We start from the raw sequence: 24,520 nt of genomic DNA, 5'->3' as shown, positions 1-24,520 counted from the left end.
GGGGGGGGGGGGGACGCGGAGGTGGGGAGTACTTGGTGTAGCCTTGAGCAGCAGGCCCCGGGCTCAGGCTGAGGGTTCCTTGTATAATCTCATCAATCCTCACAGTCACCCTTCGAGGTAGGCCTGATTACCATCCCTTATTACAGATGTGGGACTTGACATTCTGAGAGAGCAGAAGGGACTTAACTGAGGTACACATCAGACCGCAAACTAAACCTTCTCCCTGGGACCCCAAACCCCTTGCCGCAGTGTGAGGATGCATCAGCTCTAACCACCTACCTCCCTCAGCCTCCCCAGGAGGACAAGGGCCGTTTCTGGGGCCCAGGACTCCTGGGTCTCTAACTAGGAGCCAGCAGCCAGACACGAAAGGCAGAAACCACAGGCAAATGAGTTTATTGGAGAACCGTCTGTACCAGGCTCCCAGCCGAGTACCTGTACACCTTATCTGAATATCGCCAACATCCCTGCTTTAGAGACCAAAGCTCAGAGAGGTTAAGTGATGTATGGAAGGTCACACATCTAATTACTGCCAGAACCTGATTTCAAGCCGGATCAGTCAACTCTGGACCCCTCCCTGGATTTGAATCGGTCTTTCTCCTGGGAGTGAGTTTCTGGTGCAAGCAGGGTGGGAAGAAGATGTGACCAACTGTCTCAGTATCCTGGGACTGTCCCAGTTTTTGCACTGAAAGTTCCCAAATCCCAGGAACGTGCACATCTCCCTAAAGTTCTTTGCAGCAAGAAATAAGCACACTTTGGAAGCCTTAAATTCATATGGAAAGAGCTAAGAGAAAGAAAGAAAGAAAGAAAGAAAGAAAGAAAGAAAGAAAGAAAGAAAGAAAATTATTGACTCCAAATTCACGAGATAATCTTCCCCCGGGCACACATTTTTATTAATCAAAGAGAGATATGACTTAGTGCAATATGATAATATCTTGGGTTTGTGGAACCCCCTAATTTTATTTCCTTGGACACTTAAGGGCCTATACATGCCAATAACAATATTATATGTCATCAAATTATTTATTATTAATATTGGCCCTTCTAAGCCCTTAGGGGAATAAATCTGGCAAATAGTAGATGCCAAGAATATAAATTGCTCCATTAGCATTTACTATCTGCCTGGTTTGTTTTAAGAACATTAGAGTCATTAACTCATTTATTAACGTAATTAATATTTTAACAGTGAGTGGTTGCCTGGTACTGAGCGAGCACTTTGTGCTCAGCTCTGTGCCCTATAGTAACATGGACAATTCCCTTTGCTCTCCTGAGGAGGCGACCAAAACGCAGAGAAGCTAAGCAGTGAGCCCAGGGTCACCCAGCCAGGCAGCCATAGAGGCAGGATGCAAACCCAGGTCTGTCAGACACCAAGGGCTGGTGCTTGCAGCCTCCAGACCGTCGGTGCCACTCCAGTTGGCCGCCTCAGCCTCCGGACGGAGGTCTTTTCCATGGTTGAAAATGTTATGAAGTCTTCAAGGGGCTGAGCTGCTCGTAGCCCGCAGGAGCCAGGCTGCTCTTGCCACACCTGGGCAGCAGAGGGCGCCATGGTGCCAAATTTGATCCTAGCCAGTCAGGACATTCCCAGCCAGGAGGGGCTGGGGGCACCCAAGGTTAGGCCTGGGCCTACAGGTGAAAGCCAGGGCGAGGGTCATGGCTGTCCCCTGGGAGAAATTCAGTGGAGCTACCCGTTCTTCTCTGTTGTGGGATGAATTGTAACCCCTAAAGAGATATGTTGAAGTCCTAACCCCCAGTTCCCTGTGACTGATCTTATTTGGGAATTAAGGTCTTTGTACATGTAATCAAGTTAAGATGAAGTCATTAGGGTGGGTCCTAATCCAATACGGCTGGTGTCCTTATAAGAAGTGGCAATGTCCTGTGTATCTGCACACAGGGACAATGCCATGTGAAGACAGGGATTGGCGTGATGCAGTTACAGCCGAGGGCCGACAGTGACCTCCAGAAGCTAAGAAGAGGCAATGAAGGATTCTACCCAGAGTCTCACAGGGAACATGGCCCTGCTGACACCTTGATTTCAGATTTCCAGCCTGCAGAACTGTGAAAGAATAAATTCCTGTTGTTTTAAAGCCATCCAGTTTGTGGCACTTTGTTACACAGCAGCCTTAGGACACAAACAGGTGCTCTGTGCCCGGTCCCTGATCTGGGTCAGGCCTCTGTCCTTCACCTGGATTCCCTCCCCCAGGCTTGCTCTTGTGATCCACCTGTAGCCAGAGGCCGTCCTCGGCTCCGAGCCCTCCATGGTCCCCCTCACCCTTGGGGAGAAGCCATGCAGCTGCACACGTCCGTGGCTTCGCATATGCTGTTCCCTCTACCGGAAGCCCTCCTTCCTGTTGCAGGCCTAGCATTGCTAAGTGACTTCAAAGCAAGCTCTGCCCCCTCCTCTGGACCGTCTTCCCTGACAGCCCAGCCCTCAAGCTAGCTCAGGGCCTCCGGGCTCCCCCATCTCACTTCCGCTCACCCAGGGCCACGGCTATGGATATGCTTGTCTGCGAGGCCCTGACAGTATGCTCCTCCAGGACAGGGTCTTCGTTTGTCTGGACACAGTCAGCCTCTAGAGCCCAGGCCAGTGCCTGGCACACAGCTGATTTTCAATAAATGTTGAAGGAGGAAAGAAAGGAAGGAAATAGGGAGGAAAGAAGAAAGGAAGGAAGGAAGGAAGGAAGGAAGGAAGGAAGGAAGGAAGGAAGGAGGGAGGAAGGGAGGAAGGAAGAGACGAAGGGTGCCTGGGTGGCTCGGTTAGTTAAGCATCTGACTCTTGATTTTGGCTCAGGTCGTGATTTCAGGGTCCTGGGATGGAGCCCCGCGTCGGCTCTGTGCTTAGTGGGGAATCTGTTTGAAATTCTCTCTCTTCCCCACCCCCCCCAAAAAAAAAGAAGGAAGAGAGGAAAGAAGGAAAGGAGGGAAGGTGGAAAAGTGGAAACAGAAAAGGGCGTGTGAAAATAGGGCCGTAGGGAGAGGAAAAGGTACTTCCACCCTTCCAGAGCCTACTTGCCTTAAGTGACCAAGACCCTATCTTCACTGGAAGGTAACACATTAGCCAGTGCATGCAAGTGCAGGAATGAGTTCACAAGATGGAAAGTCATGTGTCGCTGGGATGGGACACAGGTCAGGTAATCTTTGACACGGGCGGGTAGAGGCAGGGAGCCTGGGCTACGCTTGCTCTGGGGAGTGGGCAGGCCCTGGGCAGGCTGGGGACAACCCCGGGATGCTAGAGAGCAGTAGAGAAACTGAGAAAGGAGAGGCAGCCCTTGCCAACTTCCCTTGCCATCACATCTTCGGTAAGCTCTTCTTAAGCATCCTCTGGGTACAATGCACCGTGGTGGGTGCTCAGGTGGGAATATACAAAGATGAACCAGACTCGCAAGGAGTCCGAGGCAGGGACCTGTGAGGGGCTCACAACAGCTGGCAGAGAACAGATGACAATGAGGTATAAGACTTCAGTCAGGGTGGGGAGACTCACAAAACAAATTAGAAGGAGCAGAGGACGCATTTGAAATAAGCCTGAGGGAGGCAGGTATCGGATGCAGGATGATACTGCAAGGAAAGGCATTCCAGGGAGAGGGAACAGCAGAAGAAACACCCGGACAGGGAACGGTGGAGAGGTGAGGGGCCTGGAATAAGAGGGCAAGCAGGAAAATTCAGCTCCAGAAGGACCCCAAATGGTCTTGCACTTCAGGCTAAGGGTTTTGCAGTTTCTCACCGAGAGACGCTGGTGTGTAAATACCCTCAAACTGTCAAAACCGTCAGGTGGGAGCTCACCGCCTTCCGTTAGTCGTTAGTCCAAACGGGGATAGAGCTCTGCCTCGCTCCCTTGGTTACCCTCCCTGCGCAGCTGCTGCCCATCTTCCGGCTCACTCCCCCTCTCCCCTACTTGGGTTTTCCTGGGATCTTCTCTGGAATAAACTACCTGCATTGGAGTCCTGGTCAAGTCTGCCTCTGGGCGAACCAGACTGAGACAAGTACCTACTGTGTGCAAGGTCCGATGGACGTAGCGTGGTCTTGTTACCGGACCGAAGGGGGGGCCGCTCCTTGGTGAGCTGCAAGCGGAGACTACACCACGTGGCGCTGCCTCTCAAAATGATCTGTATTTGCAGCAAATAAGGAGATCTAGGGGAATAATTTCCAAAGCCGGGATCCCTGAACAGAGGTAAGCAGGCTCCTTTTCTTAGGGCTTGGGATGAATATTCAGAGGGAGGTTTTAACATGATAATGAAGCTAACTGTTGGGCACTTTATGATTTACCTGTACAGGCAACTTCCTCAAATGTTTCTTTTCCTGTCCAGCACTTTGTCAGTTTCCAAAAGATGAAATGGAGAGTTTTGGGCAGAAGCTCCTAGGAGTGTCCTGAGTTCAGGGAGTCAGGGGGTCTCACCGGTGACAATCTCATGTGTCCTTGTCTTGGGCTCTGGCTTTCTGCTTGTCCAGGGGGTGTGGAGACAGTCTGTGGTCAGGAGTCCCCCATCACCCCTCACCCGAAGGTGGGGTTACACACCCACCTGCTGGGTCTGGACCCCGGAAGTCTCTCCTCACCCCGAAGCCACCTGCTCTCACAACTGTATGAATCATGGGCAGTCGTTCCTGATACATTGGGTGGTAGATGGAGCCTGGGGCACGTTGGGACACAATGACAGTGGGTTCCAGGACTTTGTGGGGGGTGAGCAGTGGCCAACCCAGCTCAAGGAGGCATCTGATGGGACCACAGGAGTAGGGGATGGGGTACTGAGGCAGGGTGGACAGCTGCCTCTGTGTGTGTGTGTGTGTGTGTGTGTGTGTGTGTGTGTGTGTGTGACAGCAGATGGTGTCACTTTCAAAACACCCACATCAATGCAGTGGGGCAAGCATCACTGTCCTCATTTTACAAATGACTATTTGAACCCAGGGCAGCGAGTCCAGGGGCCAGTGCCTCAGGGACCTAGCAAGGAATGGGCCCTGCAAGTCACCTTGAGGTAGGGACTAGAGGCCAGACAGGAAGGGGCTGGCTTTCTGGGGAAGGGGTAGGCATGGCAGGGCTGCCACTGGGCAAAAGACACACGAGGCCTGGAGGAAGCCATAGAATGGGACCTGGACCCAAGACAAGAGTCAGACCCCATCCTGGCCATTGTGGGCAGTGCGCATGGACAAGTGGGTGATCTGATTGCAATAGAAGACACTGGGCCACGTAAGTCAGGGGAAAGAGCCCTACACTGGCCTTAGTTTCTCCTTCTGTCCCAGGAAAGGCAGCACCCAAGGCCCTGAAGTCCCCTCTGAGCTCTATAGCTCTGGGTCTCTTCCCAACTCTGAGGGTCTTGGTGGCGCTGCCCAATAGAAATATAACAAAAACCACAAATGTGAGTCACATGTGTCATTTCAAATTTTATAGTAGCTACGTTCAAAAAAAGTAAAAAGAAACAAGTGACATAAATTTTAATAATATATTTTATTTAACTAGATATAGCCAAACTATTATCATTTCAACATGTAATCAATACAGAAATTACTACTGAGTTGTGGTTTGTTTGTTTTTGTTTGTTTTGGTAGCGAGTCTTCGGAATCCTGTGTGTATTTCATACTCGCACCAGCCACCTCCAGTGTTACCTAACTGTGGACGGCACAGGTAAGGGCTGCTGGCCTGGGGAGGGGGGAGAGGCTGGTCATGACCTTAGCTATGCCGGCCTAGGTGGTGGTGGTGGTGGGGTAGGCATGGGTTTTCCTCTCTAGCCTTTGAGGGTCCTTTGGGTCTTTCCTCCGTGGTTGCTCATGGCAAGCATGGGCTCCAGGGAGATTCACACACTTCCATGAACACAGAGGGAGCAACTAGGCCGTGGAGGCCCCGATTCCTGCCCTCAAAGTGTTTGGCATCAGGAAGAGGGCATTTTCCTCCCAGGTCAGGAATAAACCTTGTTGTAAGATAGCTGGGGTCAAGAATTGGGTTCAGATCTGGGCTGAGCAAATCACATCATGAGTTTGAGCCTCAGTTTGCTTACCTGGGGAATGGGTATAATAACAGTATCATGTTGGAATTAATTTCATGCTTAGCCCAGAACCAAACACTCCCTTATGTCCTTGAAAACAAAGGTTAACAGCTCATTTGGGGTGGGGGTTTGCTCACAGAAAGACCTTTGAGCCCTCTTTTGGAGGCTGAGACCCAGAGAGAGAGGAAGTGACCCAATTAAGGTTATACTGGGGCTGCTGACTCCTTGTCCAGTGCTCTTTCCTCTGCCAGATTCATCAATATTGAAGTTTGGCTTTGACCCACGGTCAGCAACTCTTAGGGCCTGCTTGTGGAAGATCCCCTCACAGGCTAGGTCAAGCTACCCCTCACTTAGGCCAGGATGATGGGCTCTGGGCCAGATGCGTGATTTGCTTCCCAACTCTGACACTTGCTGGCTGTGTGACACCAGGCAAATTGTTCAACCTCTCTGAGCCTCAGATTCCATGTAGCTTACCCTCCCACCAGAACTAGCTCTGAGGATGGAGATCAAGCGTCTCAAGAGGGCTCCCGCCTGCCCCCACAAGCCTGAGGGAAGAGTTTGGCAGGTAATCCACACTGCTTTTAATCCATGTTTAATCCTTTCTGAAGCTTTGGGCAACTGGCTTGTTATTATCCCATTTCCCAGAGGGAGAAATCTACCACCTGACTTGCCCCAGCTGGGCCCTGGCTCCTTTAGCACTAGTGGGTCCTCTCTAAGGGCAGGTGAGGTCTGTAGGCCTGAGGGTGGCTGACGGCACTATGGAGGCCCTCTGACCTGGGTATTTCCCCACTCTGTACTTTGTTCTGGGACAATATCCAGGATGTGCTATCTGCCCTGCCCAGCCCTCGTGACGACTGCCTCCTACTCCAGCTTAAAGTGGGGGTAGAGGGTGGAGTGGGATGAAGGTCACGGGCATAAAGAGGAGTATTAGGTATCTATTGCTATCGCTCTATCAATTATAACAAATTACTCCAAAACATAGCCTTTAAAATGGTCATAAACATTTCTTTTTTTTTTAAGATTTTATTTATTTATTTGTCAGAGAGAAGGAGAGAGAGAGAGAGAGAGAGAGGCAGGCAGAGGGAGAACCAGGCCCCCCCTCCACCGCCTTCACCCTGCTGAGCAAGGAGCTCGACGCGGGACTCCATCCCAGGACTCTGGGATCATGACCTGAGCAGAAGGCAGATCCTTAACCAACTGAGCCACGCAGGCATCCCAAACATTTCTTATCTCCCAGTTTCTGTGGTCAGGAATTATGGAGTGGTATCACTGACTTGTTCTGGCTCAGGATGTCTCATGAGGTTACAGTCAGGTGTCAGCCAGGACTGTGGTCATCTGAAGGCTTGAGTGGGGCTGGAGGGTGTGCTTCCAAGCTGTCTTATGAGGCCGGCAAGTCGGTGCTGGTTATTGGTAGGAGGTCTCAGTTCCTCCTACACAGGGAGCTCTCCAGACAACATGGCAGTTGGCTTTCCCAGAGCAAGTGACCCAAGAGAGCAAGGAGGAAATGGCAACGTCATTATGACCAAGCCTTGGAAGTCACACCGCGTCACTTCTGCAGTATCCTCTTGGTTACACAGATCAGCCCTGCTTAGCACCAGAGCGGACTATACAAGAGGGTGAAAATCAGGAGGTATGGCTCACGGGGGGCCATTTTGGCTGGCTACTGCCAGGAGTCATAAGAATGACTACTATCTTTTGAGGACTTATTCTGTGCCGGGCACTGAGTAAGACAATCTGTGTTTTTTATTGCCTTTTTTTTTTTTTTTTTTTTTTTTTTGCGTAACAACCCAGTGAGGCAGGCACTATTATCAGCCCTATTTTGCGTTGGAGGACACTGGCTCAGAGAGGTTAAACCACTTGAGTAAAGTCACTCAGCTAGCAAATGCCCAAGCTAGGTCAGTCTGACTTTAGAGGCCAACTGGGTACCATCTTCCCAGAGACAGAGCTGGGGAAAAAGGATCGGCAAGAGGTTTGCTCTTGAGATAATGTTGGAATCCCAGGAACCTGAATGCACAGACAGGAAACCCCTTTTCCATGGCCCTGAGACTGTGGCTGGAGTTCCCACGCAGACTGCTTCTCAGGGGGGCAAGGCTGGCATCAATTTTGCCTGCTGGGAGGAAACCAATATAAAACCATGCTGATGGGCGCCTGGGTGGCTCAGTCAGTCAAGTGTCTGCCTTTGGCTCAAGTCGTGATCCCAGGGTGCTGAGATCGAGTCCTGTGTTGGGCTCCCTGCTCTGCCCGCCCCCATGCTCTCTCTCTCAAATAAATAAGATCCTGAATAAATAAATAAGTAAATAAAACCTTGTTGACGATCACACATACCCCAACTGGTTAGAGTACACAGGAATTCACATGCCTGAACGGATGTCTAATACGTGATAAACAGCTTTTGTAAATCTGTGAGGGAAACTTGCCTCTGAGCACAGTGTATAGTTTATACAAGTTATAACACTTCACCAGCTCAAAGCCTTTGCTCAGACAGTTCCCTCCAGCTACAATGCCCCCTCAAAGCGCCACCAAAGCAGAAAAGAATCTTACGTGGAGTCCTAAAGACCCATTCTAGGGACACCCGGGTGGCTCAGTCGGTCAAGCAGCTGCCTTCAGCTCAAGTCATGATCCCGGGGTCCTGGGATCGAGCCCCGAGTTGGGTTCCCTGCTTCTCTTTCTGTCTGCCACTCCCCCTGCTTGTGCTCTCTCTCTCTCTCTCTCTCCCCGACAAATAAATAAATAAAATCTTTAAAAAAAAGAAAAAACCCAGTCTAATCCCATTTCTACATCTTACTAGCTGGGTGGAAGCTGGGGCAGGCAACACCCTTCCGGTGGGCCTCAGTTTCCTTGTCTGTTCGTGGGAAACTAGACCCTTCTGCCCACCTTGCTGGGTTGTCATGAGGCCATGTGAGGTCAACGCGGAGACCAATGCTGGGGCCCTAGGGACCGAGTGAAACAGCTCCGCTCTCATCAGCCAGGAGCACTTAGCAGAAGTGCTGCGAAGCAGGTGAGAAGTGGAGTGGGAGTCCAGAAGAACAGCGCTGACTCCAAGAGAGCCAGGGAGTGGCCCGGGCAGCTGGGCTTGGCCTTGGGGCAGAGTACTGTCCTTGCCGGCCTGCAGGGACTGCTAAGTAGGACCTGATTTCCATTTGTTTATAACACCCACTGGGTGTTTTTCTGATCATAATATCAGGGCACTCCTATCATGGAGAATCTGGAAAGGGAAGACAAAATCACCATGAGAATTATAGAAATAACCACGTAATCCCACCAATACCATGAGGTTTACTTTACATATGATTTTTAACACCATCAAACTCATACATGATACACTGTTTTGTTCATTGATAATTTCAGGAACGTTTCTCCAAGTCATTAAAAGATGTCTTCTTCTCTAGTGCAGTTGGAAGGCTGCAGAATGTTCCAGGGGAGTGGTTCTATGTGATCGACTTTAATTAATCTCCTTCCTGGCAGCCCCACTTTCTCAGTTGGACGGAGCAAGTTCCATTTGCTCCATGAACCTCTTGAATTATAAATCTGGGGACTGGGCGCCTGGGTGGCTCAGTTGGTTAAGTGGCTGCCTTCTGCTCCAGCCCTGATCCCAGGGTCCTGGGATGGAGCCCTGCATCGGGCTCCTTGCTCAGCAGGGAGCCTGCTTCTCCCTCTGCTTGCTCTTGTTCTCCACGCCCCTCCATGTCAAATAAATAAATAAAATCTCAAAAAAAATAAATAAATCTGAGGACTGAAGAGTGGCTGGCAGTGGTGAGGAGCTCTATTATTGTGCTATTTTTTAAAAAGTTTAATTATGCAAGGAATATCTGAGCATACTCTCATTATAAAAAATCTTAACCTTACCAATAACATTGAAGCCTCCTGAGCCCCCCAAAGTAACCCTCGTCACCCGTTTCTGTATGTATCTTGTAGGCTTTTTTCAGTGCATTTCTGTGTGTACGCACAGAAATAGATATATACATATATAAAATATTATATATGATATATATAAAGTATAATCAATATAATAAAATAGAAATACCTAGAGTACACGATTTAATATATTGTTAAGAATTATTCTGCAACTGCTCTTTTCATGAGACAACATGCATGGCTTGCAGATCTGTCCATCGAGGGTGTATTAATACACCGTGTCCTTTTCAATGGCTGCGTAGTATTTTACAGGGTGGAGGGGCCAGCATTTACTTAACTAGCCCACTAGGAATGGATATTTGGGGTGTTTCCAATTTTTCATTATTACAAACTCTTCAATGTGGAAAACGTACACACTCCTCTTACACAAATGTGTGAGTGTTTTTCTCAGGTGGATCTCAAGAGGTGGGGCCACTAGGTCATGGGCAGCCTTAATTGAGAGGTAAGGAAACTACGCTCCGACAGAGAAGGGAATGGCTCACAGTCACACAGCAGGCTGGTGACAGTGTGGAGACGTGACCTTTTGGTTTATCCTCCTTGTGTATTTTAAGTCATTCATGGTCTGAGCCAGTAGTTCTCAAAGTGTGGTCTTGGAACCCTAAAGGGTTCCCAAGACCTTTTAGGGGGCCCTCATGGTCTATACAATTTTTCATAATAATACCTAGAGGTTTTTGCCTTTTTCACTCCCATCCTCTCATGAGTGTACACCAGAATTTTCCAGAGGCTACATGATGTATGATGACATCATTGGTCTGAATCTAAGGGAAAGCATTGGGTTTCTTTTCTCACTGGTGAGGCTTGAATTTTTCTTCATGCTAATGGGATATTTTAATTTTTTGTTTATTTATTGGTTTCTGGTGTCTCTTACCCATTTTCTAGAGAAGTATTTTTCTTATTGATTTACAAGTGCTCTTTACATATTAAGCACATTGACCTTTTCTCTCATATTTGTGGCATTCTCTCCAGTTTGTAGTTTGCTGCTATCTTTGACTTTTGACTTTGTGTTATGTTGTTCCATTTGGAAGGCTTTTCCTTTGATTTCTCCATTGCTTTTATGCTTAAGTAGTTCATACCTATCAGGATATATTAGGTGTTTACCTCTGCTTTCTTCTACTTCGTTCCTGCAGTGACCCTATTCCTTTGTCTGTGGACCACCATTGGCTGTCTCAGAGCACCTCGCGCAGGAACTGACACAAGCTTACCCCCCAGTTCTCGGGGTGCTGGAGCTGTAGGAGCAGGTTGACTGGAAGCTCAGTCTCTAAGGAAAAGGAAGCCCAGGTCAGAGACAACCTCTCCTCGACTTTAGGTTCCAGGAGGTGCTAGTCTGACTCCCTACTAAGATGGTCAGTGGGCCAACACCTGGAGAGATGGGGGCAGGGTACTAGGTCTGGAAGGGCAGGTCTGGGGGGCAGGAACAGCTACATATGCTGAGCCCCCAGCCTAGACATAGAGCCTCTAGGCTTCTGCCCCTAGTGGCACCAAAGCATGCCAGGGATGGGGAGCAGTATGCCACAGGACAGCCATGGGCTTGTCCTCTCTGTCCTTTGTCGAGCCTCCCTGAGCCCCCCTGAGCCCCCACATGTCCCCCCTCCTCCTCCCATAGGCAGCTTGAGCAGGACCTGCCAAGTTCACCTGCCCTGACCAGCTGCCCATGGAGTTCGGGGTTACCACGGATGACGTGATGGCAACCCCAAGGGCCTGGCCCTGACCAAGGATGCCCAGAGGATGAGGAAGGAGGGGTGATGACCATGGTGCAGTGCTCGCTCACCAGCCCTCACCCACAGATCCAATGCGGGGACAACGTGCCCAGGAGCTTCTACCTACATAACCAGGTGAGGACGCATTATGAGCACACGGTGACCGTGGCCCGAGGCTCCTTCGTGAGGGTGGAGAACGAAATCCTATTCCCGGGCTATGTGCTCAGATAGGGACGGTGGCCACGCCCCCCCCTTCCCCCGCACAGCTGGGAGGGGCCCGGAGCCCAGGCAGGTGGTCATGACGGGGCCCTGTCCCCCGCAGGTGGCAGTTCACATTGGCTGGGGTGGATATCAGCTGCGGGCTTTTCCTGAACACCAAGATGGGTGAGCGGCAGCAGGCAGGGGAGGTGGTGGAGGTGCTGCCCCTTGGGTGCTACAAAGCCCACGTGGCACCTGAGGACGGGAGCCTCGCCTGCCTCAAGGCCGGCGTCTGTAAGTATGGGCAGGAAACAGTGGCACTTGGAGCTGGGGGCTGGGGGCTGGAGTCTTACTGTGCATCCGGGTTTTACCAGGTAGGGGCCCCTGGCTCCAGTAGACCGAGGGTAGAGCCGGCTTTGGGCTCTCGGGCACGACGATGGCTCCCTGGGCTGGGTCCTGGCACAAGGATTCACACCATGGAGGGGGAGGTCCTGGGTGGGGCCCCCCGTGTGAATGGCTGTCCCTCGATGCAGATGTCCTGAGGTTCGACGACATCTACAGCCTGGTTCCTTCCAAACACATCAGCTCCACTGTAGAGATGCTACTCACAGACCAACCCTTTGTGGAGAAGATGGAGAGATTCTAGGCAAGCCTTGTGGCTGCCATAGCCTCCTCTTGGATCTCTGGGCCCAGAGTGAATTCACAGCCTTCCCTGGACAGACCCCCTCCAACCTCCCCAGGGATGGGAATCTCACAACAGCAGCTCCCAGCCCATCTGTCACAGTGGGTCTGCATCTTAGGAACTGCTGGGACTGTGTCCTGGTGGTGGTCAGACAGCCACAGCAAAACAATCAAAACATAAAAAAATGAAGCCAGTGAGCCCTGGGAGCCAGGGCTTCTTAAGGGCTCACCATGCACCCCTTCTCAATCTATTCCAGAACTTTGATAGCAAGTTTATTCAACTGATTCCCAAAGCTATTGGCTGGTTCCTATCATCCTCCATGATTCTACCATGTTATCTTACACAGATGGCGTCAAGCTGCTGGGGCCAGTGGGTGGGGGAAGTTAGCTGGAGAAGTGCTACGTGGACTGCAGCCCAGTGGGGGAGGAGAGGGCATTGGGGAGCCAAACCAAGGATAAAGGGATTTCCCTGGCGTGGGCCCCCTGGCCCCATGATCTGCCATATCCCACCCACCACTCCATTTCTAGCAACTGCCCTCGCTACACTCTTCTGGAGACATGGGCTGAAGGCCAGAGCTGTTGGCCAGATAATGGACGTGTCCACAGCTGTCCCCACCTACTCTCCTACTGCCCCCCTCAAAGCCTCCACTCTAGGCTCACCCTCCCCTGCCCCAAATCTTTGTCTTTGCTCAAGCTGTCGCCTCACCTAGGAGGCCCGCCTTTCTCCCCTCTGCACAGATTTCTTCTCCGGCAGGCAGTGCCGAGTCCCAGGGAGGGCATGTACTTGGTGTGTAATTTACACCCGTGAGATTCTCTCTTTTTATCGTACAACCCTGGGAGCTTCGACAAACGCATGCAGTCCTATGACCACTGCCACAATCAGGACACAGAGCAGCTCCATCACCCCTAAAAGTCCCTCCCGCTGTCCCTTTGTCATCAACCCCTCCCCCACCCCAGCCTTGACAACCACTGATCTGTTCTCTAACCCTGCAGTTGACTTTTCCAAAATGCCAAATTATACGGTATGTGGCCTTTCGGATCTGGCTTTCTTCATTCTGCATAAGGCCTCTGAGAATCATCTGTGTGGTTGCCGGTGTCCTTTTTGTGGCTGAGTAGTGTTCCCCTGTGTGGCTGTCCTGCGTAGTGTTTATCCGCTCCCCAGTTGAAGGTTAGCTGGGTTCCTTCCAGTTTGGGGCAATTACTAATAAAGCTGCATTCGCATGGGGGTTTGTGTGTGATCCTGTTTTCATTTCTCCAGAGTAAATACCCAGGGCTGGGATCGCTGCTGAGCCGCACGGGAAGGGTCTGTTTAATGTTGTAGGAAACTAGCAAACTGTTTTTTGCATCGTTTTGCTTTCCCACCAGAGCGTTTGAGCGTTCTGTGCGCTCCACACCCCTGCCTCGGTATCCTCGATTATTCTGATGTTAGCCGCTCTAATAGGTATATGGTGACATTTCTGTGGTTTTAATTTACATTTAATTTACATCACCAATGACTAGTGCTGGGGAGCATCTTTTCGCGAACAGGGCATAAATCGGTGAGATTAGGCAGACCCCAGTCAAGTCCTGTTTCTGGCACTTACTGTGTGACCTTGGCCAGATCTCTCTGAGGCTCTGCTTCCTCCCTGGGAAATGGGGAAGCTAACGGTACCTGCCTTCGGGTGGTTGCTATGAGGAGACCTGAGACCCATGGGCACACAGTGAGCATGGTGGGTGGCCCGGGGGCGGGGGAGGGAAGAGCAGCTGCTCACGAGGGCTGATAACAAGTGTTGGAGCCCACCAGACACCCAACCGCACGTGTCCCACGAGCTTTGCCCAGCAGCTTCATCTCACCTGCTCTGCTCACTCTGGCTGCCCCAAAGGCCGCTCCGTCATTCACGCCAGCTCTGATCCCCCAGTGCACTCTGGGTCCGGTGGCCTCCCTCTCAGCTCCCCCCAGCTGGCTGCTGGCTCGTCCTAGCGTGGCCAGCCCTGCGCCTGATCTCTTGGACCTGGGTCTCAGTGACCCTCTTACATCTGTCCCTGAATTTGACCTTCCTATTTACCCTATTTCTGGACTTCCTTCTCCTCACTCAGCCAATAGCTCAAAACACCTGCTCTCCTCAGGCCATTAGAGAGCCGTCCCCCATCCCACCCTGCAGGGACCCCTTGACCAGATCCAGGGCATGTGTCCTATGTTCTTTGTGGCCCTTGTCCAGCCTGTGCTAGTTCAGTGCCTGTGAGTTTCCACTGCCACCAGCTTGTGAACTTCCACATCTTTCCATGGACTCTTTCCTCCGGGTAGTGACTGCCCCTCCAGACTGGGGAGAGTCATCGCTAGTAAATGGTCTTGCATCCATCCCAGTTCAATAAACATCACAGGACAGTAATGCAGACCACAGCCGTCTACTTGGGCCCTGGGTGCCAAGCGTTAGGCCCGCAAACTATCTCTGGCTCTCAGAATATCCCCCATTCCGGGGTGCCTGGGTGCGCAGTCGTTAAGCGTCTGCCTTCAGCTCAGGGCGTGATCCCAGCGTTCTGGGATCAAACCCCACATCAGGCTCCTCTGCTAGGAGCCTGCTTCTTCCTCTCCCACTCCCCCTGCTTGTGTTCCCTCTCTCGAAGGCTGTCTCTATCTCTTCAAATAAATAAAAATAAAATCTTTAAAAAAAAAAAGAAAAGAATATCCCCCATTCCGAGGGTCGATGCCACCTCAGCCGTGCAACAATGATTCTGACAGCAGGGAAGAAGCCCCTTGTGCATGTCCCTCCCTGCTGCTCTGGCCAGGCCTGGGCGTGTCCACTCACCCAGGGCCTCCAGGACACCATGACCCTGCAGCCATATCAGAGGCTGCTAGTGTACCTTAGGGACAGAGCAGGGGGGAAGAAGCCCGGAGGTCCCTGCTCCGGGAGCGCAGACGGCCCTTGGCCCAGAGCGGGGTGGGCTCTGTACATACAGAGCTGAGGAGGTGGCAGGACACACAGGAGCTCCTGACGTTTCCCATCCAGTTTCCACTGATGATCTCAGCACTGGGCCAAAGCACAGCGTGGAGCAGGTGTATAGTGAATGAATGAATGAACGAATGGTGCCAAATTCCTCTTCCTCTGCTGTGTGTAGGGCTCTGATGCATTGCCAGGATGCTCTGCTAAGAGGCTGGTCCTCTGTACCACAACCCCAGGGTTTCCTGTCTGACCCACGCTCTCCTGGGCCTGGGCTTCAGGCTGGCAGCCAAACGCAGCCTCTGTGAGCAGGACCTCCTCATGTCCTACAGCCTGAACTCAGCACACAACAGATCTCAGACCAGCCTCAGCCAGAGCAGGTCTCGGGGCCTGAGTTCAGGCTTTGGAGAACTAGCCCCCTTTCCAAGGACAGGGGACGTTTCGCTGTGGCTCAGCCCACAGGGCTCTTCCAAGGCCTTGATGCTCATTCTACAGCTCCCGCCTCTTCGAAAGGCTCCCTACTCAGCCCTTGGTCTCTGTCTTTCCTCTCCTCAACCCTGCCCTACACCAGGGCTTAACCTTGTATTCCAAAGACCCTCTCTTCCTGTGTCTCTGTGCCTCCTCGCTGAGCGTGTCCCATCCAGAGGAGCTGGCCAGACCTCACAGGTCCGTGTGCTGACATGTCCCGCCTGGGATACCTGGGGTGTCCCTACACCAGGGCTTAACCTTGTATTCCAAAGACCCTCTCTTCCCGTGTCTCTGTGCCTCCTCGCTGAGCGTGTCCCATCCGGAGGAGCTGGCCAGACCTCACAGGTCCGTGTGCTGACATGTCCCGCCTGGGATACCTGGGGTGGGGGGAGGCAGAGACTCCAGAGTCCTGCGCTCTTTGTCTGTGCTTCTGCCTTTGAGGAAGAAAAAACCTTGTGTTTCCCTAAAGTTAAACGTAGAGGGGCACCTGGGTGACTCAGTTGGGCGTCTGCCTTCGGCTCGGGTCATGATCTCTGGGTCTTGGGATCGAGCCCCATGTGGGGCTCCCTGCTCAGTGGAGAGTCTGCTTCTCTCTCCCTCTGCTGCTCCCCCCCCACTCCTTCTCTCTCTCTCTCTCAAATAAATACATAAAATCTTTTTTAAAAAAAAGTTAAACATAGAATTGCCATATGACCCAGCAATTCCTCTCCTGGGTAGATACCCCAAAGACTTGAAAACAGGGGTTCAAAGACTTGTACACTGAGGTTCACAGCAGCACTATTCACAACAGCCAAAAGGTAGAAACAACCCAAGAGTCCACCAACAGAAGAATAGATAAATACAATGTGGTGTATCTCACAACAGAATATTATCCATTCATAAAAAGGAATGAAGTACTGATACCAGTTTGAACACGGATGACCCTTGAAAACATGGCGCTAAGTGAGCAAAGCCACACACAAAAGGACACATGTTGTATGATAGATTTTATGTGAATTATCCAGAACAGGTTCATATCCAGAACAATTCATAGAGACAGAAAGCAGACTGGTGGTGGCCAGAGGATGGGGGAAGGGGGAATGGGGAGTGACTGTTTAATGCAGGTTCTCCTTTGGGGTTGATGAAATGTTTTGGAACTAGGTCTTCCTAGTAGGGGTTGCACAATATTGTGAATGGACAAAATGCTACTACTGGTACGCTAAAATGGTTAATTTTCTGTTAAGTGAATTTTATCCCAAAAAGAAATTTTTTTTAAAAGATTTTATTTATTTATTCGACAGAGATAGAGACAGCCAGCGAGAGAGGGAACACAAGCAGGGGGAGTGGGAGAGGAAGAAGCAGGCTCATAGCGGAAGAGCCTGATGTGGGGCTCGATCCCATAACGCCAGGATCACGCCCTGAGCCGAAGGCAGGCGCCCAACCGCTGTGCCACCCAGGCACCCCCCAAAAAGAAATTTTTAAAAAATAACATTTGTGGGGCTGCCTGACTGGCTCAGTTGGTAGAGAATGTGACTCTTGATCTCGGGGTCATGAGTTCAAGCCCTATGTTGGGTGTCGAGTTTACTTACAAACAAACAATTAAATAAAAATAAAGTAACATTCGTGGATTCCTTCACCCCAAATATAAAAGTAACACACACACAAAGAAATAAAATCCACAGGGAAATATGGGTTGGCCACACAGTCATGGAAAAATAAAAACTACGTTAAGAACAGAAGGGCTGACCAACTTCATGAAGTCAGACTTTATAAATAGGTGGGAAGGGGGTTGAGGAATTAACTGGCACCAGGGGCCACACACAATAACTAAGAACGATGTGTCACTGGGGCGCCTGGGTGGCACAGCGGTTGAGCGTCTGCCTTCGGCTCAGGGCGTGATCCTGGCGTTGTGGGATCGAGCCCCACATCGGGCTCTTCTGCTATGAGCCTGCTTCTTCCTCTTCCACTCCCCCTGCTTGTGTACCCTCTCTCGCTGGCTGTCTCTATCTCTGTCGAATAAATAAATAAAATCTTTAAAAAAAAAAAAAAAAGAACGATGTGTCACTAGTAAGTTCCAAGAGCGCTTGGATGGCTCAGTCGGTTAAGCATCCGACTCTTGGTTTCAGCTCAGGTCGTGATCACAGGGTCATGAGATCGAGCCCCGTGTCAGTCTCCAAGCTCAGCACAGTCTGCTTGAGATTCTTTCTCCCTCTCCCTCTGCCCCTTCTGCTCCTGCTCTCTCTGTAAGATAAATAAATAAATCTTAAACAACAAATGTTGACGGAAAGTGGAGAAAGGGGAACCTTCTTACACTGCGGGTGGGAATGCGAGCTGGTACAGCCACTCTGGAAAACAGTATGGAGGTTCCTCAAGAAGCTGAAAATAGAACTACCCCAGGACCCAGCAATTTGCACTACTCGGTATGTATCCCAAAGATACAAAGGTAGTGATCTGAAGGGGCACCTGCACCCCAATGTTTATAGCAACAATGTCCACAATAACCAAACTGGAATGAGCCCAGATGTCCGTTGACAGAGATGAATAGATAAAGAAGATGTGGTACATACACAATGGAATATTACTCAGCCATCATGTTGCAAATCTTGCCATTTGCAACAACATGGCTGGAACTAGAGGGTATTATGCTAAGCGAAATGAGTCAATCAGAGAACGACAATTATCATATGATTTCACTCAAATGTGGCATTTAAGAAACAAAACAGAGGAGCACAGAGGAAAGGAAGGAAAAATAAAACAAGACGCAATCAGAGAGGGAGACAAACTATAAGAGACTCTAAACCATAGGAAACAAACTGAGGGTTGCTGGAGGGGACGGGGGAGGGGGATGGGGTAACTGGGTAATAGATATTAAGGAGGGGGCATGATGTAACAAGCCCTGGGTGTTATATACAACTGATGAACCACTGAACTCTACCTCTGAAACTAATAATACATCATATGTTAATTAATTGAATTTAAATTAAAAAATAAATCTTAAAAAAATAGTATGTTCCAAAACTGCTCTGTCCAATGCAGTGGTAACTGGCCACTATTTCAATTTAAATAACTAAAATAAAAAATTCAGTTCTTCCGTTCATTTCAAGGGCTCAGTAGCCACATGTGGTTAGTGGCTGCTGGCAAAGACTTTCTCCTTGAGCAAATTCAGCATGGCTTTTAGCATCCTGTGCCTGTGTCCCTGGGATGACCCCAACCCCCCTAAAATGCCCACTGAGAAAGCTTGCAATTATACATCCCTTCTCTGCCCCTTTGAGACGTAAATCATCTACCGCTCAAAACTACCACCTCAAGGACCCGAAAAGCCATCTCTTTGAAATGCAAACGTTCAAGGACATGACTTTTGATCCTGTTCCCAGTTCCTGCGGGAGGATAAAAGCTTAACTTGTGGGGGGGGGGGCGGCGGGCAGTGAGTGGGGGGGGGATGCTTGCTCCAACTTGTAGCACTCCTTCCTGTTGTAAAAATACAGAATTTTGTCTGCCTTCACTAGTGCCCGGCTTTGTTTATCTTTGGCAGTACTAAACTAGACAGTGTGGACATAGGACATGTGGAAAATCCTGTTAGGCGGAGCTTTATATTCATACTATGACGATATCATCAAATCTTCCCAGGAGGGGGCCACCTGAGCAAACTGATCCTTCATCTCCTAGGAGAGGAATCCTCCAAAGAGCTCAACCGATAAGGCAGAATATTAAAGAAGCAAATCAGACCAATGATTCCTCATAACAGAAAAGCATAAAAAGACATTCTGGAGGAAGGACGGGCATTTTAAGTTGTAAACAAACAAGCAAAACCTCTGTAAAAGGTGTGAACTTTAAGTCTGGTTGAAGTAACGAGTCAAGTTCATAGTTAATTTGGTCTTGCTTTAATCACCTTGGGAGAAAACCCCAGGTTCCGTGACCCCCCGTCAGTTAATTGGCCCGTAACTCAGAACTGTAATACCAAGAAATATCTGTGAACATTTTACATTCAAGTTACAAGTCCAGCAAAATAATGAAAGACTAATATTGAAACTCAGCCTAGATGTCAAAGTATAGAGTTGGAAGCCCGTGTTTATACTATAGGAAGGTATGAAAGCAAGTATAGAAATAACCAATAAACAAATTAAGTTCTAGTGGCATGTTTAGGAACAAGCCTTAGTATAATTGTAGTAATTTGGGGAATCGGTGGATTTCTGCCTTTGCTGTTCAAAGGAATTTGAAGTGCTCAAAACTCTCCATTGGAATGAATTTGTCATTTCCAGGTAGAGTAACTCCCACAGACCACGCACTGGGCAACAATCAGCCCTTCGTATTCCCCAAGCAAGTTTGCCAACAGGGCCATGGTCTGGGACAGAGGTGAGGCTCTGACGTGTCCCTGATCACTGTTTGCTCCTCTCCTTCCTCTCCTACATCCACCATGAATTTAGGCAACAGCCTTCTGACCAGTTTCCTGTTCTGAACATCTGCGGTCTAGGTCATTCTTCACCCCCGGCCCATGGTTATATTCCTGGCACTGGGAGAATCAGAGGGGTTTCTGCCTCTAAAACTTTCAAAGACTCCCCACCAATGACAGGGCATGGCCCCAAGTCCCCAGCAAGGCCTGAAGTGCTTTCATGACCTGACCTCAATCTTTTTGAGGCCCCTGCCCTCACAGCCCCTCTCTCCTCTCTCCCTCTATGAGTTTCTTCGGGTGGTCGCCTCTACCTAGAATAATCTTCTCTTGTTCCCACCTTAGAGGCCCAGCTCAAAGACCATCTCCTCTGGGGGACATCCTAGGACCCCGCTAGTGCAGTGTTCTTGCTTATACCTTTATTAAAACACTCTATCTTCCGGGAGCCAAGACAGGTGGTGGTTAAAGATCCAGGCCTTGGATATGGACAAATAAGTGTTCAAACCCTAGTTCTGGGTCTTGCCAGCCTCTCAGTTGCTGCACGTGTAAATGAGCACACTGGTACAATGGTGAGCACAACAAATATGGCCTGTGCCTTCATGGGGCTGACAGTTAAGGGGGTGAGCCAAATAATCTAATGAACAAAGCAATGTCTAATGAGATTAATACTCTGGAATAGAGGAGCAGGGTTCTGTTTGAACATTTAACTGGGGAATCAGAGGAGTTGAGGCAGCACTCAAGAGGCGGTGCAGAAGGAGGTAAAGTAAGATGTTCAAGTCAGAGAGAGTAGCATGTGCAAAGGCCCTGTGGTAGGAGAGAACATCAAGGGGAGAGAGATTGCTCTCTATACTCCCTACCTGCTGTTCTGCGGCTTGGCTTTTGTAGAGGAAGAAAGATAGACATTTACTTATGACCCCAGACTCCTAACCATGTTTTTTCGTAGCCCTACGTCTTTAGGGTAGTTGGTCAGGCTCCCACTGCCCACCCTTCTTTCTCTCTCAGGCCCTTGTGCCACCTCCCTTCCTAGAGTTAGAGAGCAGAGGGGATGCGGCCACACCCTGCCCCACCTTTTCCTGAGGTCACCCTGAGTGGGTAGTGGGAACCAACAAACCCTCCCCCAGCTTCCCGAAAGCCTAATTTCCACGTCCCAGGCAGGCTCAGGCATGAGGCCACACCTGCCCTGGGCATCTATGTCAGGTAGACACTGCCTCCAACCCCTGCACCTAGGGTAACCCAAGCGCCATCCTACATATCTGGAAGGACGTCCAGTAGCATTTGTCCAGCTAAGACGTCTGCAGGATGGGACTAAATTAGCCATGATGTGGAGGGAGAGCAGGCAGGGGCCCCTGCAAAGACTGATCCCACTCCAACAATGGAGATGCCATTCACCCCCACAGAACTTCCTTCAGTTGGCAGGCTACAGGCTTGAATTAGGACGGTAATCAGGCCACCTATGGCCACCGAGAGATGCCTGGAGTTTCCCGAGCACCCAGAAGGTGGGAGGGAGAGGCAGTGCCGTGAGTGGGCAGGAGGTGTGGGGTTAAGGTTACATACCATGACGACACCATCACTGTAGTTCAGCTTCTCAGCCGTGGCTTGGGGGGACCAAGGGAATGAGCTCAGGAAGGTGGGGGTAGACAGGCCCACCACGGAAGAGGGGACTTGTCTGTCCCTCCAGGTGCCGGTGCCCGGACGCTTAGACTGAAAGTCCTCCACACCCAGCCAGTGGCTGATGTTTGGGGAGGTGGCATCACCCTACAGGTACAGAGGAAGGACATCTGCGCTGCATCAGCATGAAAGGACCTGCGGGGAGCATGGACGCAGGGAACTTGACAGGTAGAAGGATACCGCTTGGTGGGGAGTGCCTGGACCCGTACCAGCCTGTGCGGGTTCCGAGCCTGGCTTTGCTGCTTGCTGGCTCTGAGACCTCGGAGGCTCCTTGAACTTCAGTTTCCTGGTCCCTAAGCGGGGTAGTCATTGTGCCCATCTCAGAATGTGCCAGGAGGACTAAGCGAACGAACCCTGCCTCATCCAAGAAGGCAACCGCCAACCGCCTATGGTAGTTCGCTGGGACTGCCATAACAAAGAGCCCCAGACCGAGTGGCTTACACAACAAAATGTAATCTCTCATAGTCCTGGATGCGAGGAGTCCAAGACCCAAGTACCGGCAGGCTTGGGTCCTTCTATGGCTGGGAGGGAGAAGCTGCTCTCCGCCTCTCCTCTGGCTTCTGATGGCTTACCAACAATCTTTGGCATTTCTTCGCTCGTGGAATCATCACCTCAATCTCTTTCTTCCCCCTCTCATGGTACTCTCCCTGTGGGCACGTCTGTATCCAAATTTCCCCTCTTCATAAGGACACCAGTCACTTTGGAATAGGGGCCCACCCTTCTCCAGCATGACTTCATCTGAACTAATTACATCCGCCATGACCGTTTCCGAGCAAGGCCACATTCTGAGATACCGGGGATTAGGGCTTCAACATATGAATTTGGGAGGGGACACAATTCAACACAAAAAACTACCTGTGGCTCACTGAGCATTTGAAATGTGGCTAGCTGGGATTGAGATGAAAGACTACATCCTAAGCTGAAATCCTAAATCACACTGGATTTCAAAGACTTAGTACAGGGACGCCTGGGTGACTCAGTTGGTTAAGCATCTGCCTTCCGCTCAAGTCATGATCCCAGGGTCCTGGGATCGAGCCCTGGGGAGCCTGCTTCTTCCTCTCCCTCTGCTGACTGCTCCCCCTGCTTGTGCTCTCTCTCTCTGACAAATAAATACATAAAATCTTTTAAAAAACAACAACAAAGATTCAGTCCAAAAATAGAATGCAATATATCTCACTATCAATTTTTAATGAGATAATTAATTTATCTCATTTATTAATCATATCAGTTATGTGTCAAGATGATAATATTTTGGATAACCTGTGCTAAATAAAGCATAATTAGAATTCGATTTTTAAAAATGCGGTTGCTAGAGAATTTCGAGTTACCTATGTGGCTCCCATTATTTCCCTCTTGGACCGTACTGAACTAATATTTACAAAGCTCTTAGAACGGGGCCTGGCCCATGGAAAATACCTGTAAGGACTTGATAAACAAAGCCTTCTCTTTGGAGGTGACTCGTTACTTGTGGCATTTTAAAAATATGACTTTTCCCACTTCTCGGAGACTGGGAAAAGTTGGGAGCACATTTCTTGCCTGGCCCTTCTTTAATTGTGTGGATTTCATTTTATATTCTGGGAGCGTATGCCATATATAATGTGGTCTCATCTTTTCCAAATTGTTTCGTGGTATTTTTTCCATGTGGTTATAAATTCTTCATCAACCACATTAAGCACTGTGGCTTCCTGAGAAATTGTTTCCAATCTTCCTATTAACAATGCACGCCGCAACTTTAAGCTGAAAATCCTTTCTGTTAGGATAAAAAAAAAAAAGATTTATTTATTTTTAGAGAGAGAGAGCGTGAGTGAGCAAGGGGAGGGGCAGAGGGAGAGGAAGAGAGAATCCCAAGCCAATTCGGAGCTATCCTGGGAGCCCAACACGGGGCCGGGGGGGGGGGGGGGGGGCGGGGATGGGGGGGAAGGTTTCTCATTGATTGTATACACATTTCTTTGATGACCTCAAGGTTGAGCATTTATCCACTAGATTATTCCCCTGTGCATTTCCTCTTCTGATAATTAGTGTTTTGAGTCCTTTGTCCATTTCTTAGTGCCTTAGTATTTTTCACATTAACATACATGCATTCTTTAAAAAGATATCAATTTTGTACATTTTATTTTTTACAAATTCACATTAGCAACTGCTGACTTAATTGTGTGTCTTGTTTAACAGATTTTTGTATTTTTATGTAGTCAAATCAATTCATTGTCCCCTTTGTGGCTTCTGTCATCGTTTTCAAGCAAAGACATGCCCTTCCAGAGTCATGGTAAGGGTCAGTTTCACTTTCTTTTAGCTTTTTACAGTTTTTTAAAATTAAGATTTTAAACCCCTCTAGGACAGTGCTGTCCAAACAAAATCCAATGCAAGTCACAAATGTGAGCCACATATGCAATTTAAAATTTTCTGGTAGCCATATTTTTTAAAAATAAAAAGAATAGAGCACAGAGGATTTTTAGTGAAAATAGTAGGACTATTCTGTATGATACCACAGTGGTGAATATATGTCACTCCATATTTGTCCAAACCCGTAGAAGGTACTACCAGAAGTGAACCCTAATGTAAGCTATGGACTGTGGGTGATAATGACATGTCAGTGTAGGGTTCATCAGTTGTAACAAACGTCCCGCTCTGGTGGAGGATGTCCGT

The 24,520-nt window shown here is 49.6% G+C and overlaps 1 pseudogene; it reads left to right on the top strand.

Moving 5' to 3' along the window:
• Positions 1 to 11,629: 11,629 nt before the first annotated feature.
• On the top strand, positions 11,630 to 12,422 carry LOC148107431 (SEC14-like protein 6 pseudogene; annotated as a pseudogene).
• The last annotated feature ends 12,098 nt before the right edge of the window (positions 12,423 to 24,520 follow it).

The sequence above is a fragment of the Ursus americanus genome, chromosome 30 (genome assembly GCF_024610735.1).
Source record: "Ursus americanus isolate L20-20 chromosome 30, mUrsAme1.1.p, whole genome shotgun sequence".
Lineage (NCBI taxonomy): Eukaryota > Metazoa > Chordata > Mammalia > Carnivora > Ursidae > Ursus > Ursus americanus.
Note: the sequence above shows the minus strand (reverse complement) of the source record. Positions and strands in the feature narration are given on the sequence as shown.